We start from the raw sequence: 15,496 nt of genomic DNA, 5'->3' as shown, positions 1-15,496 counted from the left end.
TCTGCTGTCACCTAAACCTACCAAGCTCTCAGCACACAGAAACGGGTGCTTACAAATATTAATAAAGAGGTATTCGTTTTGGATACAAGGGATCTGACCCTTTGGAATGACTATCAAATTTACTGCTGGCAAATAAGCAGGAAAGGGTTGTTATTTCTCTGTGTCCAAGGGTGATTCGAGATGCTCAGATGTCTTTATGTTGCTTAGTGCATTGCACTGTTTAAGATTTTTTTTTTGGGGGGGGGAAATATAAAGCAGCTAAGAAATGATTTCAAAATCAGCGAATGAATAAACAAACAAACAAACAAACAAACAAATAAACACCATAGGTTAAACTTTGTCTGCCATCCGTTCTTGTCGACACCCCAGTGATTCTCCTTCTCTCTGACCCTCTTTCCCATGCATATTCTCTTTTCATAGAATCATAGAATTCTAGAGTTGGAAGGGTCAAGTCATTCAAAAACCAGGAATTACATCTAACTGCCTCTCTGTCTATCTATATTTTGTTCCCTTAGATGCAATAGTGATGTGTGCTACCTCTGGCTTTTCGCCCGGAAACCTACTGATTGACTGGCTGGAAGATGGCTGATCAGGTGTACCGTCTCCGCTCAATAAGCAGCCCAGGAAGGATGAGAGTGGTGGCACCTCCGGCAACATTAATAACAGACCGGCCTTCAACGCTATTGTAGTAAGCTTTGAGGATGGTCTAAACGTCACCTGCCAAGTATCCCTCGCTCCACTCCAAACAAGAGTCAAGAAATCTGAAGGTAAATACTCTTGACGCAGTTGGGACTTCGTTTTCCTTTGATCAGTATGGTTTGGAAAGGGAGGGTTGTTTCTGGATTGCTTATGATCCTCTCAGGGACTGACCATGTCAAGACAGCTTCCTCCCTAATTCAGACATTTATTTCCACTTTCGATTATGGCCTGTTGAGATTAGACTCTTCCCACCAGTTGCCATGATATTGGTACTTTGTTGTTGTTGTTGTTTAGTCGTTTAGTCGTGTCCGACTCTTCGTGACCCCATGGACCATAGCACGCCAGGCACTCCTGTCTTCCACTGCCTCCCGTAGTTTGGTCAAACTCATGTTCGTAGCTTCGAGAACACTGTCCAACCATCTTGTCCTCTGTCGTCCCCTTCTCCTAGTGCCCTCAATCTTTCCCAACATCAGGGTCTTTTCCAAGGATTCTTCTCTTCTCATGAGGTGGCCAAAGTATTGGAGCCTCAGCTTCACGATCTGTCCTTCCAGGGAGCACTCAGGGCTGATTTCCTTAAGAATGGATAGGTTTGATCTTCTAGCAGTCCATGGGACTCTCAAGAGTCTCCTCCAGCACCATAAGTATTGTACTATACAAGTACTAGTATTGGCTAAATGCACAAGTTGAAACTTGTCACAGGGTAACACTGGGAGCAAGGAAAGGACTAGTGTGGCCATGGCAGGGGCTAAGGAGTCTCCCACAATATTTTCCCAGCCAAGGATCCTTCTAACCTTCATCTGCCTGTTGATCAGGTTTACCCAGCATAGGGTGACTAGATGAAAAGGTGGTGCAGTTCTGTTGGGGGCAGATTTTTATATCCTTGCCCTGGTGGCCAAGTCCACACATTTAAGGAGCTGCGTACCTAGCTAGCTGCTTCAGGAGCAACTGGCATATGGGAGATTTTTTACCTATCCTTGATTTTCAAACCCAACCTCTGCAAAAATACCTTCTCTGGAAAGACTGGGATTCTGTGGGGAAGGAAAGCTGTGTAAATATTCCTGGAATCTCCTCTATCCCACTATGTCCTCATCCAGCTCAAGGAAGCCCCATGTATGTGCCACAGATCTTCCTACTCGGGTCCACACACACAAGGACTCCAGTTAAATCCCTTTTACTGCTTAAGGTTGTCCTGGAGAATTTACCCCCCTCTCTTGACTGTGTGGATTGAAAATATTTGTCAGAGAACACAGCAGAATATAATCAGCACTAAATGGTTTCCTAAATGGTGTCCTTCAATTCTGTCTAAACATAATAAATGTTGCCTCTCCTTTTCTCTCAACCTCTCCCAAATGGGAAACTCTATCGCACCAACCATAAAGAAACCAGACTTCAGCAAGAAGAGACAATCCTCACCGGCCTGGTCATAGGGGTCAGTACAAGTGAAGTTTCTATCCAGTGGATGAAGAATTCCCTCCTGAAGGTCACTATGTGGACACCCAAGTCTTGAAGGGCAGCAGCAAAGATTTTCCCTCCAGCCAGCTGCTAGTCCCCTCCTCTGACTGGAAGAATGGCACTTCATACTCCTGTACAGCAGGAACCTACCTTTACAGCAGGAACCATGAAGCTCACTCACCCAGAGGCCTGAGGAGAAATCCCAGGGCGCCAAAGGATGCAAACCCCTTCCTCATCATCGCAACCTCCCCAACCTACCAGATTAAATCATTTCCATGTATCCATGTTATTAAATGAATATTAAAAACAGTACAGCATCAAATATTGAAAACTTCCCTAAAAACTTCTAAAAGGACCGAGGCCATTTAGGGCTTTAAAGGTCAGTACTAACACTTTGAATTGTGCTCAGAAACGTCCTGGGAGCCAGTGTAGATCTCTCAGGACCGGTGTTATGTGGTCCCGGCGGCCACTCCCAGTCACTAGTTGAGCTGCCGCATTCTGGATTAATCACCTTCAAAGGTAGCCCCACGTAGAGCGCATTGCTGTAGTCCAAGCGGGAGATAACCAGAGCATGCACCACTCTGGTGAGACAGTCTGCGGGCAGGTAGGGTCTTAGCCTGCGTACCAGATGGAGCTGGTAGACAGCCGCCCTGGACACAGAATTAACCTGTGCCTCCATGGACAGCTATGAGTCCAAAATGATTCCCAGGCTGCGCACCTGGTCCTTCAGGGGCACAGTTACCCCATTCAGGACCAGGGAGTCCCCCCCCCACCTGCCAGCCTACTGTCCCCCCAAAACAGTTCTTCAGGATTCAACCTCAATCTGTTAGCCGCCATCCATCCTCCAACTGCCTCCAGGCACTCACACAGGACCTTCACTGCCTTCACTGGTTCTGATTTGAAAGAGAGGTAGAGCTGGGTGTCATCTGCATACTGATGAACACCCAGCCCAAACCCCCTGATGATCTCTCCAAGCGGTTTCATATAGATATTAAAAAGCATGGGAGAGAGAACGGAACCCTGAGGCACCCCACAAGTGAGTGCCCAGGGGTTTGAACACTCCTCCCCCAACACCACTTTCTGAACACAGCCCCAGAGAAAGGAGCAGAACCACTGTATGACAGTACAATAAAAGTTGTATTGGAAATACTGGACGTAGATTACTGCAAAGGGAACCTTTTTTGTATACCGTTTAAAGACAATGATTCCGTCAGGTCTAAATTCATATCTTGACCTGAGTTCTTCTACTTAAAGGTTGTTTAATCAGATTAACTCCTTGTATGGGCATTTGCATAGTAACATTTCAGCTAAGCAGTATTTGGCAACATTTTCAGTATGAATGGTAACTGCATACCTTTCAGGTGTGTTTCAGGTATAACCAACAAACTTGGTGTTCTGGCAGAACTAAGATACAATAGAATTTCATATTAAGATCTAGGCACCAGGAAATATTTTTTCAGTGAGGCTCTTTTGATAATAAGATTGGTGAGCAACAATGATTTATCATTTCAAGTGATCTAATTATGACAAATAAAATTTTGAAATCAGCCTTTCCCTGTACATGTTGTCTTTTTGCTTTAGCTTATATAAACACAGCATGCTTTTTTGTATTTAATTGCTTTCAAGGCAGCCTCAGAAAATTCAGGGCAGTTGACGTGTATGTTATTCCTTTCTCACAAATGGGTCTAGCCACACGGCAGCGGAGGTGTAAGGTCAGAGTGTTCCTTCTCTGTTTTGCTCATCCTGCATCTTGTCCTCTAAGGAAGATTGCAGAAGAAGATTACAGTATGTATTTTGTGTTCCCATGTGTCGCGGTCACATGAGGGTAATGATTTCAGTATAAGTCTTATAATGTTCCAAATTACAGATGTTTCCTATACCGGCCTATTACCTCTAATTAATACTATTACCGGCCTATTACCGCTAAAGACAACTAAATTTATATATTTGTAAATAAGCTCACAAACCAGTATTCTAACTGGCACTTGTTAATCACTTCAGACCAGGATGTTGTTTGAAATAAAAATATGTTGCTTTATTGTAGGTACATATGTGTAATGATTTCAGTAATATTCTTATTAACGTTCCAAATAACAGATGTTTCCTATACCGGTCTATTACCGCTAATTATAAATATTACCGGCCTAATACCACTGAAGTCAACTAAATGTTTCTGTAAATAAAAGCACTCAAACTCTCTATCCTGACTTCTCAATAACTCACCACCTATGCCTCGCCTCAGTATTTAAACCAGCTCTATCTCTAACTCTCAACTAATGACCAACTGACTATCTGACCAACCGACTACTCCAACTGCCTCCAGGGGTGGGGTTTTTATACCCAGCCAGAGCCCACCCCCTTGGGTTCTAACTGTTCTATTTTGTTAACCCTTACTAACCCGGCCTAACTCGATGCTGATCGCTACATACCTTCCCCCATTTTCGGTTTTGATCAGGAGGGGTACTTTTCCAAGTTACCTCCTGATCAAACAACACAATTTAAAATTAAAACATTTGAATATACATTAAAATATTCGTTACCTTTTTTCTATAAACACATTGTCAGGGTTGTTCAGACTACTCCTGAGTAACGAGCTTCCACATACTTGTCTTTCAAAAGTCTTTATTGGTGCATGTTATTTACAGTGTAGTGAGCTGCTGGGAGGGGGGGAGGAGCTGCAGCTGCAGCGGACTTTTCCTGAGAGCATGGGAACCAAGGACGCATCGACCGCACTGCTTGCCTGTCGTTCCATCTGGATTCTTGTCTCACCCCCACCGCTAAAGCCGCTTTACTCAGTTCATCCATAGATTTTGCCCTTGGACCTCTCGAAAGCTCATCCTTAACTTCAGGGTGCAGTCCTAAGTAAAATGCGGACTGGACTGGTTCTGAATTCAAATCCCATCCTAGCTTGTGAATCAGCATTGTGATTCTAGACCAGTAATCTCTCACCATCATGCTCCCGTTTTAAATCATGTAACTCCTCTTTGACCATGTCAATTTGCGCGTCGCTCAAAAACATTATATTCATCGCTTGAAGAAATTGTTTTATATCTTGCAGCACTGGATTTTCCGCTGCGATGAGTGGACGGACCCACTCTCTCGCCGGTCCCTCCAGGTGCTCAATCACAAACGCTTCTCTCTGGTTATCGTCAGCAAACTCCGCATCCTGCAGTTTTAAGGCGTATCTCATTTCTTTCTCAAAGCCTAGGTAGTTCCGAGGGTCCCCATTAAACTTGCTCACTAAGGACGGGACTCTTCTGCCAAAACCCCCTTGGGGTCCCCTCTGGTCTGCTAGCCGCCTTTTCTCCAGCTGTGCTTTTAGCGTGGCCGCGAGCCAGCAGTTCTTGCTCCCTCTGGGTCTTTTGTCTTACCTCTTGCAGAAGCCTGTCAATCTCCGTGCGCGCTGCGTTTGCTTCTCTTGTTGCCTCATCCAGCTGTCTTTTGGCTGCGGCCGTGACTTGTTGCAGCTCCAATCTGGCCGCCTCGGCCGCTGCCTTAGCCTCTGCCAGTTCCACTGAACTCATGATGCCGCTTGCTCAAGAGTAGCCTCAAAGAGTGCCGGATTGCTGTCAGGGTTGTTCAGACTACTCCTGAGTAACGAGCTTCCACATATTTGTCTTTCAAAAGTCTTTATTGGTGCACGTTATTTACAGTGTAGTGAGCTGTCGGTTCATGGCTTCTCATTCCGTTTCAGAATCCGGTCTGAAGTGATTAACAAGTGCCAGTTAGAATACTGGTTGGTGGCAGCAGGTATTCCACTTGTCATTGGCACAGTCATCAATAGACAGTTAAACGTCCAGGGATGCTGCAGGACAGGGTGATCACGACACTCAGGATTGCAACAAATTCCTATTACACTCAGGTTCTTGGAAGGACAGTCTGGGAATCTTACAGGTGAGTCAACTTTTCGATAGGGTGGAGCTAGAAGATTGCTTGGGAAAGTTCTTGCCAAAGTCTTCAGGGGTACTATATAAGCAGCCCTGCAGCCCATGTGAGATTCACACTCGGTCTTAACATGTGGGCCACCTTTCTCTTTGTGGGACTCCTTTGGGGGGCCAGCCTGCCACTGACTTCTTCCCAGGCTGCTACAGGTGAGTTTGATTCTCTTTCCTTCCTCTTTGCAGCCTTCTCGTGCATTGTGCTTGAAATCTGGGCATCTCGAATCACCCTTGGACACAGAGAAATAACAACCCTTTCCTGCTTATTTGCCAGCAGTAAATTTGATAGTCATTCCAGAAGGTCAGATCCCTTGTTTCCAAAACGAATACCTCTTTATTAATATTTGTAAGCACCTGTTCCTGTGTGCTGAGATCTTAGTAGGTTTAGGTGACAGCAGAGATATTCTTTTGATTGGGGTAGGGAAGGCAGGGCTCTCACAAACTATGTAGCTGAAACTCATGAGATTCCTGCATTGCTGAGGAAGGTTCTATCAGGGAAATTCTCTCATACAGAGAGGGCAGCTATCATATACCCTTGACCGAAGAATGGTATATTCTATCTGTCTGGGATGGTCGTCCTCTTCCACTGAGTGTGCAGCTTTGGGAGGGACACATATGGAGCAGGGAGGGAAGGAGGGGACACCCACCTAGACAGTCAGATCAGCCCTGGCAATCATTGGGGTGACAGATGTCTCAGCTGGATCAGCCTCACATCCATCTTGAGGCGTCTCCTGAAGCTCCCAAGTTCAATCAAATATGAGACGATCTGTGCAGAACTAGGAACACACACGATGGAATATGGGGTGTTGGCTGGCAGTATAAAATACTGGTTGTGTTGCCAGGTTTGGTGAAATAAGTACGCATTACAGGGGTTGGACTAGATGAGCATTGGGGTCCCTTCCAACTCTAGAATTCTATGATTCTATGTGTCACGGTGGCCGGATTGGGCTACTTCAGAGTAACGACTCTACACAGCTCTGCATTTTATCTTTTATTGGTGCTGAGTATTTACAGTGCTGATGGCAGTGCTATTTACAAAGACACATCTGTTCAGCTTGAATCAGAACCTCCAAGTGGCTTTTGGCGCGTCTTGCGCCAGCATAACAACTTGGGGAGACCCATCCTCTTCCCTCGACGCTTTCTGCGCAGTTCCGGAGTTGGGGGGACTGGTCTCCCCCCCTTCCTTCCCCCTTCCTGTCCCACCTGGGACGATGGCTCTCCTACCCTGCCAGAGCCTTGTACACCACTTCCTGTTTCCCCACTTGAGCTGGAGCTCTCCCTCTTTTCAGCCTCGCTCGGGGCTGGGCTGGAACTCAGGAGGGGAGGGGCTTCGCGATATCCCTTGCCCCTCACACTATGAAAAGAGAATATGCATGTGAAAGAGGGTCAGAGAGAAGGAATATCACTGGGGTGTAGACAAGAACGGATGGCAGACAAAAGAAACTCATGAAGGACTGTGATGAAAAGCAGAGGTTTTAACCTCATGGCATTCATTCATTCATTCATTCGCTGATTTTTAAATCATTTCTTAGCTGCTTTATATTTTCCCCAAAAAACAACAACAAAAAGACTGTAAAGCCATATAATTAAAGTCATTAAAAACCCAGGAATTACATCTGTTTGTCTGTCTGTCTGTCTATTTTGTTCCCTTAGATGCAACATTGGTGTGCACAATCACTGGCTCTGTCCCCGAAGGCATGATGATTGTGTGGCTGGCGGATGGCCAATCAGGTAACACCTCTGGCATCTTAAGTGCACGCATTGGTACCGGATCATTCCTCAGCCTTTCGGCATCAGACATTGCGCAGCATACATCGTTCACCTGTCAAGTATCCCTCCCTGGGTCTCAAACAAAAGTCAAGGAATCCGAAGGTAAAAGCTCTCGACACTTTGTTTTCCTTTGATAAGCATGGTTGGAGAGTGGGATGAATGTTTCCAGATTGTTGAAGATCCTCTCAGGGATTGACCATTTCAAGACTGCTTTCCTCCTTAACTCAGAAATTTATTTCTGCTTTCCATTATGACCTGTTGAGATGAGACTTTTCCCACCAGTTGCCATGATATCGGTGCTGGTATTGGCTAAAGGCACAAGTTGAAACGACAATCAGTTTGGTGGAGGTCTGAACAGTCATTCTCCTCTTATCTCTGCATAAAGGTTTTCACAGTGCTTGAACAATATTAAATGCATGGTTTTATCAGACGGTAACAATGGGAGAAGGAAAGGAAAGAATGTGCCCCCTGCAGGGGCCAAGGTGTCTCCAACAATAATTTCCACCCCCATTAAAAACCATTCCCACCTCCAGCCAAAGAGCCTTCTAACCTTCATCTGCCTGTTGATCATGTTTACCCAGCATAGGGTGGTGTATAGATGAAAAGGTGGTGCAGTTCTGTTGGGGGCAGATTTTTATATCTCTGCCCTGGTGGCCAAGTCCACACATTTAAGGAGCTACGTACCTAGGTAGCTGCTTCAGGAGCAAGTGTGCAGAGATTCTTTCATGGGATATGGGAGGTTTTTTAAAGCTATCCTTGGTTTTCAAACCCAACCTATGCAGCAAATTGAACATAGCAATACCTTCTAAGGAAAGGCTGGGATTCTGTGTGTGCTGGGCACTTTCTGTACATATGTTGGGAAAGGGAGATGTGTAAATATTCCTGGAATCTCCTCTATCCCACTGTGTCCTCATCCAGCTCAAGGAAGCCCCATGTATGTGCCACAGATCTTCCTACTCAGGTCCACACACACAAGGACTCCTTAAGGTTGTCCAGGAGAATTTACACCCCCCCTCTACTGTACAGCATAGCAGTCAACCCTTTAAATCCGTTTCCCACTGCAACCCCGGATTGTAAAATACCTGTAAATGTCCCGGATTTGAAAGGAAGCAGCTCCTCTTCTTCCCTGCTGGCCAGCGAGGTTCCACTCGGCGCCCCCCCCCCCCCGAGCGAGCTTCCAGCCGCCGCCCGGTAAAATGCCTCGCTCGGCGGCTGGACGCTCGCGCTCACTTGCTGAGTGCTGCCGGAAGCAATTTCCAGTGCCCAGACATGCGGACACAAGCAGCCCAGCACTGGAAGTTGCTTCTGTGCATGTCTGGACATGCGCAGAAATGATTTCCGGTTCCACGCCACTGGGTGAGGCTGCTGATCCCTTATTTACCAATCTGGAAGTTGACAGCTATGCTGTACAGATTGAAAATGTTTGCCATAGAATCCAGCATAATATAATCAGCACTAAATGGTTTCCTAAATAGTGTCCTTCAATTATGTCTAAACATAATAACTGTTGCCTCTCCTTTTTTCTCAACCTCTCCCAAATGGGAACCTCTATTGCACCAACCATAAAGAAACCAGACTTCAGCAAGAAGAGACAATCCTCACCGGCCTGGTCATAGGGCTGAATACAAGTGAAGTTTCTGTCCGGTGGATGAAGAATTCCTTCGTTGAAGGTCACCATGTGAAAACCCAAGTCTTGAAGGGCAGCAGCAAAGATTTGTCCTTCAGCCAGCTGCTAGTCCCCTCCTCTGACTGGAAGAATGGCACTTCATACTCCTGTAGGTTCACCTTTACAGCAGGAACCATGAAGCTCACTCACCCAGAGGCCTGAGGAGAAATCCCAGGGCGACAAAGGATGCAAGCCCCTTCCTCAGCATCGCAACCTCCCCAGCCTACCAGATTAAATCATTTCCATGTATCCATGTTTGGCCTAAGGCTAAATAAAAGTGAGCAAACTCACAGACATCTCATGATGTGATCCCTTGGTTGAGGCAGTGGGTGGGTTCTGTAAAGAAGTGGGGAATGGATTGATTTCCTTGCAAAATACAAGGCAAGTACAAAGCATCAACTCACAGCATACATACAGCACAGACTTCCATACTAACCTAGCAGAGTTAGCAGGCAGCAAAGGAGGCAGGAAAGGGTTCAGGAGCAACGGAAACACAGGGGCAGAATGATGGGGGAACTGGTGGAAGGGGAGGAGATTCAGAATGAGCAGCTGATGTCTTGAGAGAAGTTGGCTCGATGCCGCTCTCTGTGTGTTATTGTAAATAAATGGAATATAAACCTACTAGTGGGACCCAGGTGGCACTGTGTGTTAAACCACTGAGCCTAGGGCTTGCTGATCAGAAGGTCGGCGGTTCGAATCCCTGTGACGGGGTGAGCTCCCGTTGCTTGGTCCCAGCTCCTGCCAACCTAGCAGTTCGAAAGCACGTCAAAATGCAAGTAGATAAATAGGAACCGCTACAGCGGGAAGGTAAACGGCGTTTCCATGTGCTGCTCTGGTTTGCCAGAAGCGGCTTTGTCATGCTGGCCACATGACCTGGAAGCTATATGCTGGCTCCCTCGGCCAATAATGCAGGATGAGCGCGCAACCCCAGAGTCGGTCACGACTGGACCTAATGGTCAGGGGTCCCTTTACCTTTACCTTTTAAACCTCCTAGTGCCATTCAGCCCGTTTAATAAACGGGCGCTAGAACATTTGGCCTTTTTCAGTGGCAGCGGCGCGTGGGGGGCTTGTATTCCTTGTCTACTTGATTGTTCCTCCCCCCTCCCTTTGATCCTTAATTTATCCCTAATTTCCTCCCCTTTTTCTTCCTTTACCCCCTCCGAAGCTTGTGTTTGGAGTGCGGATCCCTCCCCACCCTGTTTTCGCGCGCTTTTTGCGCCTGCCGTTTGGTTCCTAATTTCCCCCCGTCAATAGCGCTGCTGCTTCATGCCGGCTGTGCGCGGCAAGACCCGGCAACGGGGGAAAACCTCCCCCGACATGGAGCACGGCTTCGTACACCTCCGAAATCGCGCTCCATGCCGGCAGTGCGCGGCAAGACGCGGCGGCGGGGGAACGTCTTCCCCAGTCGCCACTTCTCGCCGGCATGGGGCTTGGCAGAGGTGGGGGAAAGGCGCAGGATCGTTCCTTCACCTTTCCCCCACCCCGCCCGACAGAGCCGGATCCGACGAAGCTTCTGAAGCTTCGTCCGATCCGGCTCTGTCTTTGGCAGCAGCGGCGCTTGCTCTCTTGGCTCGGGGAAGCGCCTGCCTGCCTTCCCCGAGCCAAGAGAACAAGCGCCGCCGCTGCCACCAGTTCCCCCTGAGCCCATAGGAACGCATTAATTTACTTTTAATGCATTCTTATGGGAAACGGTGCCTCGCTAGACGAAATTTTCGTAGGACGAATTGAGTCCTGGAACGAATTAATTTCGTCTAGCGAGGCACCACTGTACATACAAACTTTATATAAACTTTGTAGCAAAATATAAATAAGGCATTGTAACAATTCCAACTATAGTAATAGTACAAAAAGAATGCTCAATCTCTCAAGATGAGGGCTCCAAAGCGTAATGTCCTTTCCAAATGTTGAACTGGATAAACTACATCCCTTAACGAAGGGAAGGTACTTGCTTCAAAACTTTTAGGTCAGAGTCTTTTGTCCACTTACTGGAAACAAGCATAACTGTGGTCAATTGGCCTCACAGAATTTGCAGCGAGGCAGGAAAATACTGCAAGTAAATGGTTTTCTGGTGTAAGGTCCATGTTATGCGCTTTCAGTGAAATGACAGCTTATGCGGACAGTGATTTAACCATTCCCCAGGTCACTTGGTGATGTTGAAGCAGAACTCGATTGCGGTCTCTCAGTGGTGAGTCCCGGATCCGGAGCACTGCGAAGTCAGTGGATTCGGTGTCTCCAACCCTTGGCCATTTTTTCACAGACGTACACTGGAAGCCAAATTCAATTTCCTGCTGGAGAAAGCACACTTGCGTAGCCACGCCCCCATGTCAAAAGGGGGTGGGTGGGTCCTACCCAAGACAGATTAGGCAAAAGCTTATAGCTGACCATTGGCCAAGGATAACTTGTCCTTTGGTCAAAATGGTCATCTACAGGCGTAAATAACTTTGAAATAATTTTGAAATAATATTTAAGAATAATTAAATAATTAAATGATTTTAATTTAAGTTAATTTAATTTAATAATATTTTAACCATCACCAGACAATCCTATAGGTATTCCTCCTTTTTTATTTTTGTTTGAAAGCTGACATGTGTGGAACTGCAATAATTGTAATAATATTAAGTAAATCTAGATCTATCAAAACTTTACATCAAGAGATATCAATCTCTATGGGTAGCTAAACATTATTAACACATCACTGGAGATCTCTGAAGAAGAAAATAAACAAAGGGTAATGATTTGCACTGAACCCTTTAAAAAGAACAATAAAAGTTAGCATGGAGAGAAAATATGTAACCAAATGTGGATTGACTTAAAGCAAGGCTTGCCTCTTCAAACCTGAAATGAGACACAAACCTAAAAAATCAGCTGCCAATTAAGAGGTAATTTAATTAATTTTGATGGTTCACTCCTGGATTTTAAAAGGAAGTGAGCATATGTGTAAACCAAATCTAGCCAAATATAACCATTTTGCATTCTGTTTGAGGTTATCAAGGGATTTTTGATTTAATCTTACAAGGAGGTTCAAAAAATCACAAAAAGGTCCAAGAATGTAACATTATAAATAAAAACTCTAATGAATAATAAAACTCTAATGCTGTACTATTGGGAAAGGAATCTCCAGAAATTATCCAAAGGAGAAACTGAAACAGAAATATCCTGCCTTCATGAGATAAAAATACTTAAATCAAGAGACAATGACTCCTGTAAGTAAGGAATATTATTAATCAAACAAGCTTGTTCCTGGAACTTCCTTCAGAGAAAAAAATCACAGTTAATTGGTGCTTGCTTGAGCATGTGCAGAGGACAAATCTGTGAAAGGAAAACAATGAGCCAACTCTCACACACAGAGAAGTAGGATTTAAACACCTCTCCAGATAGGATAAAAGCTCACCCAGTGCTAAAAGAAAGATTACTTAATCTAACAAGTACAATATTACTGGAACTCCTTCTGAAAAGGAATTTTAGCCAGAATCTGAAAAGGAAAAATTCTATGAAGAGCAATCAGAAGTAAATTTCTTACACTAAGATAGAAATCAGATTTAACTAGACTACATAGAGAAGAGGTAAGACTCCCATGCTCACACCTATAAATGGGAAATAAAGTACACAACAAAAATCAGCTACCAATTCTACAATTGGAGACTCATTTTAATGCAAGCAGTGAAATCCTCTGGAGTTGGGCTACTGGCAATGAATTGGGTGGCTCTTGAAAACAAATGTAAGCAGTGAGTTTTCCAGCATTCCCATTCTTTAACCAAATCTAAACCTATTAATATCTAAGTAGGTATAGGGCAATCATGCATTTGAAAATGAGGGAAAATAATTTATAATGAAAACAACAACTAAAACCTGTGGAAGTCTGCATCACTTTCAAATCAGAGAGTTGAAAGAATCAAACAGACAACTAAATGAGGTGTCTGACTGCAAAAAGCTGTTTCCTGTGCTTGCGCCCGCAGAAGCATTACAGCAGCTGCAAGGAAGATGACACACAACAGCTTCGACAAGGAAAGGAGGCTACTTGGATTTACTGTGCGCCTCCATTCCCTGTACTACGGTACTTATCAAAGGGCTGTTACCATAAACCATTCAATCACAAGAACCAGCACATTAAATGGACTCTGAAAATTACTGTGAGGGCATAGCCAAATGAAACTGATAAACATGTTAACCCCAGAGCAAGCATATGGTCATGCAAATGGAAGATGAATCTCTATAGCCATGAGGAACAGTTCCCAAAAATATACTGAACTCTGGCTCAGAAAACTGACCTACAGTGTATAAACACATTATTAAATCTGCTTTCTCAGTGGTTGAACAGGATGCAAGAAACCCATGTCCATAAAAATGTAAGCCACTCATGACAGTGTGTCCACATCTACCACCTCTCTACGTCTTTGCATGCCACCTGAGCAGCGACCGCAGGAGGAGGAGGAGGGAGGCCAGCACTTGCCCCTGCAAGTTGCAAGTTGCAAGTTGTTGAGGTGGCGGGGGATTCGCTGCTCCCGCCAAGATGGTGAAAGGCACAAGGAGCAGCAGCAGGAGAAGCAGCAGGAGCCGTGCGAGGCCCACAGCAGTGGCAATAGCAAAAAACAAACCCATCAGGGACACAAGGAGGATGAAAAGAAAGCCATCAAAAAACCTTCCAGGTCCACCATCCCCGCTACACTGCCCTCCGTGACCAAGCCATCCAGAGGGTGGCAAATGGTGGCAGCAGGAGAGAGAATGGTAGAGCAAAAAGAGGAAGAGGAAGAAGCAAAAACAAAGCAGCAGCAAAAGCAGCCCTGCCTCTAATTCCTCCCCAGCTAGCATTCCCTTCAGCTGTCCCTTTAAGAAACCCATTCTGAAAACCTTCCTCCCAGCCTTTTCACGGGGCAAGGAAGAGGTGACAGACTGGTTTTGAGCTTGCAAAGACGATGACTGAGCCATCGTATTTGAAGCTGACGGGAGGTCAGGAAACTCCCCCGAGAGCTGAAATTCAGATTGAGGTGGCGCCTTGTCATACTTCCCTTGAACCCCCAACATTTCAATAGCATCTCGACACTTCTTCCAAATTGCGATTAACGCAATGGGTGCACGTGGCGGGGAAAGCAGTTGCTTCCCTATTTTGTCCCAGACATGTAAATCCAGAGACCCTTTTTCACTATACCACGGACATTGTAACCAAATTTCCTGAACTAATTGTTCCAATTCCTGCAAAGTTGCAGTTTCTGTCTGACTAAAAATTTTCAAAACCTGATTCAACTCTTCTGCATGCTTAATTGGAGTTGACATCGAAAATCCCATACTCACGAGAAGCACGAATGCTGAGAGCTCAAAGACTATTCCAGTCTCGTATGAGAAGGGATGATTGCCAGATCGTTATCACATCGCCTGGGTCACCAGATGTGGGGAGCACGTGATAAAGAACACAGCGGGAGACAGAATGTGGATCCGGAAGGTCGCCCAGAATGAAAGCAGGCCCCCATTTATTGAAAATTTTAAGAACGGTCAATGTTTAACCAGAGGTGCATCCTTCATCCAATGACAATTGGTCAAGCCCCAAAGAGGTGGTGTTCTTGCATAGGTCACATCCTGCCAACACCCCAAAACTCCGCCATAGAGGAAGTGCCTGGTCCTCACATACTCCTCAGACCTCGCCCTGTCGCATGCCTACTCCTTAAACATCCCCCTCCTCTCAATCTTGTGACTCTTGGGGTTTTTCCACCACTCTGCCATTTTCCCATTGTCTTCCTCCTCACCTGGGTCTGACCCTTCAGGCTTGGACTAGCCTCCCCTGTTCTAACCTGCTCTAACCGGTTCCATCAGGATCCTCCCAACTCTGGCCAGTCCAGTAGTGACCTGCTGCCCTCTAATGTCCCCCTGACCCAACTTGTGGATGCGTGTTTGTGCATACTGACGTACAGGAAGGTTTGCCAGCACTGTACGTTGTGTTTGATAGCTGAGGGTTTTGATAGCTAGTTTTATCTGATGC

Source organism: Zootoca vivipara, chromosome 13, assembly GCF_963506605.1.
Source record: "Zootoca vivipara chromosome 13, rZooViv1.1, whole genome shotgun sequence".
Taxonomy (NCBI): Eukaryota; Metazoa; Chordata; class Lepidosauria; order Squamata; family Lacertidae; genus Zootoca; species Zootoca vivipara.
Note: the sequence above shows the minus strand (reverse complement) of the source record.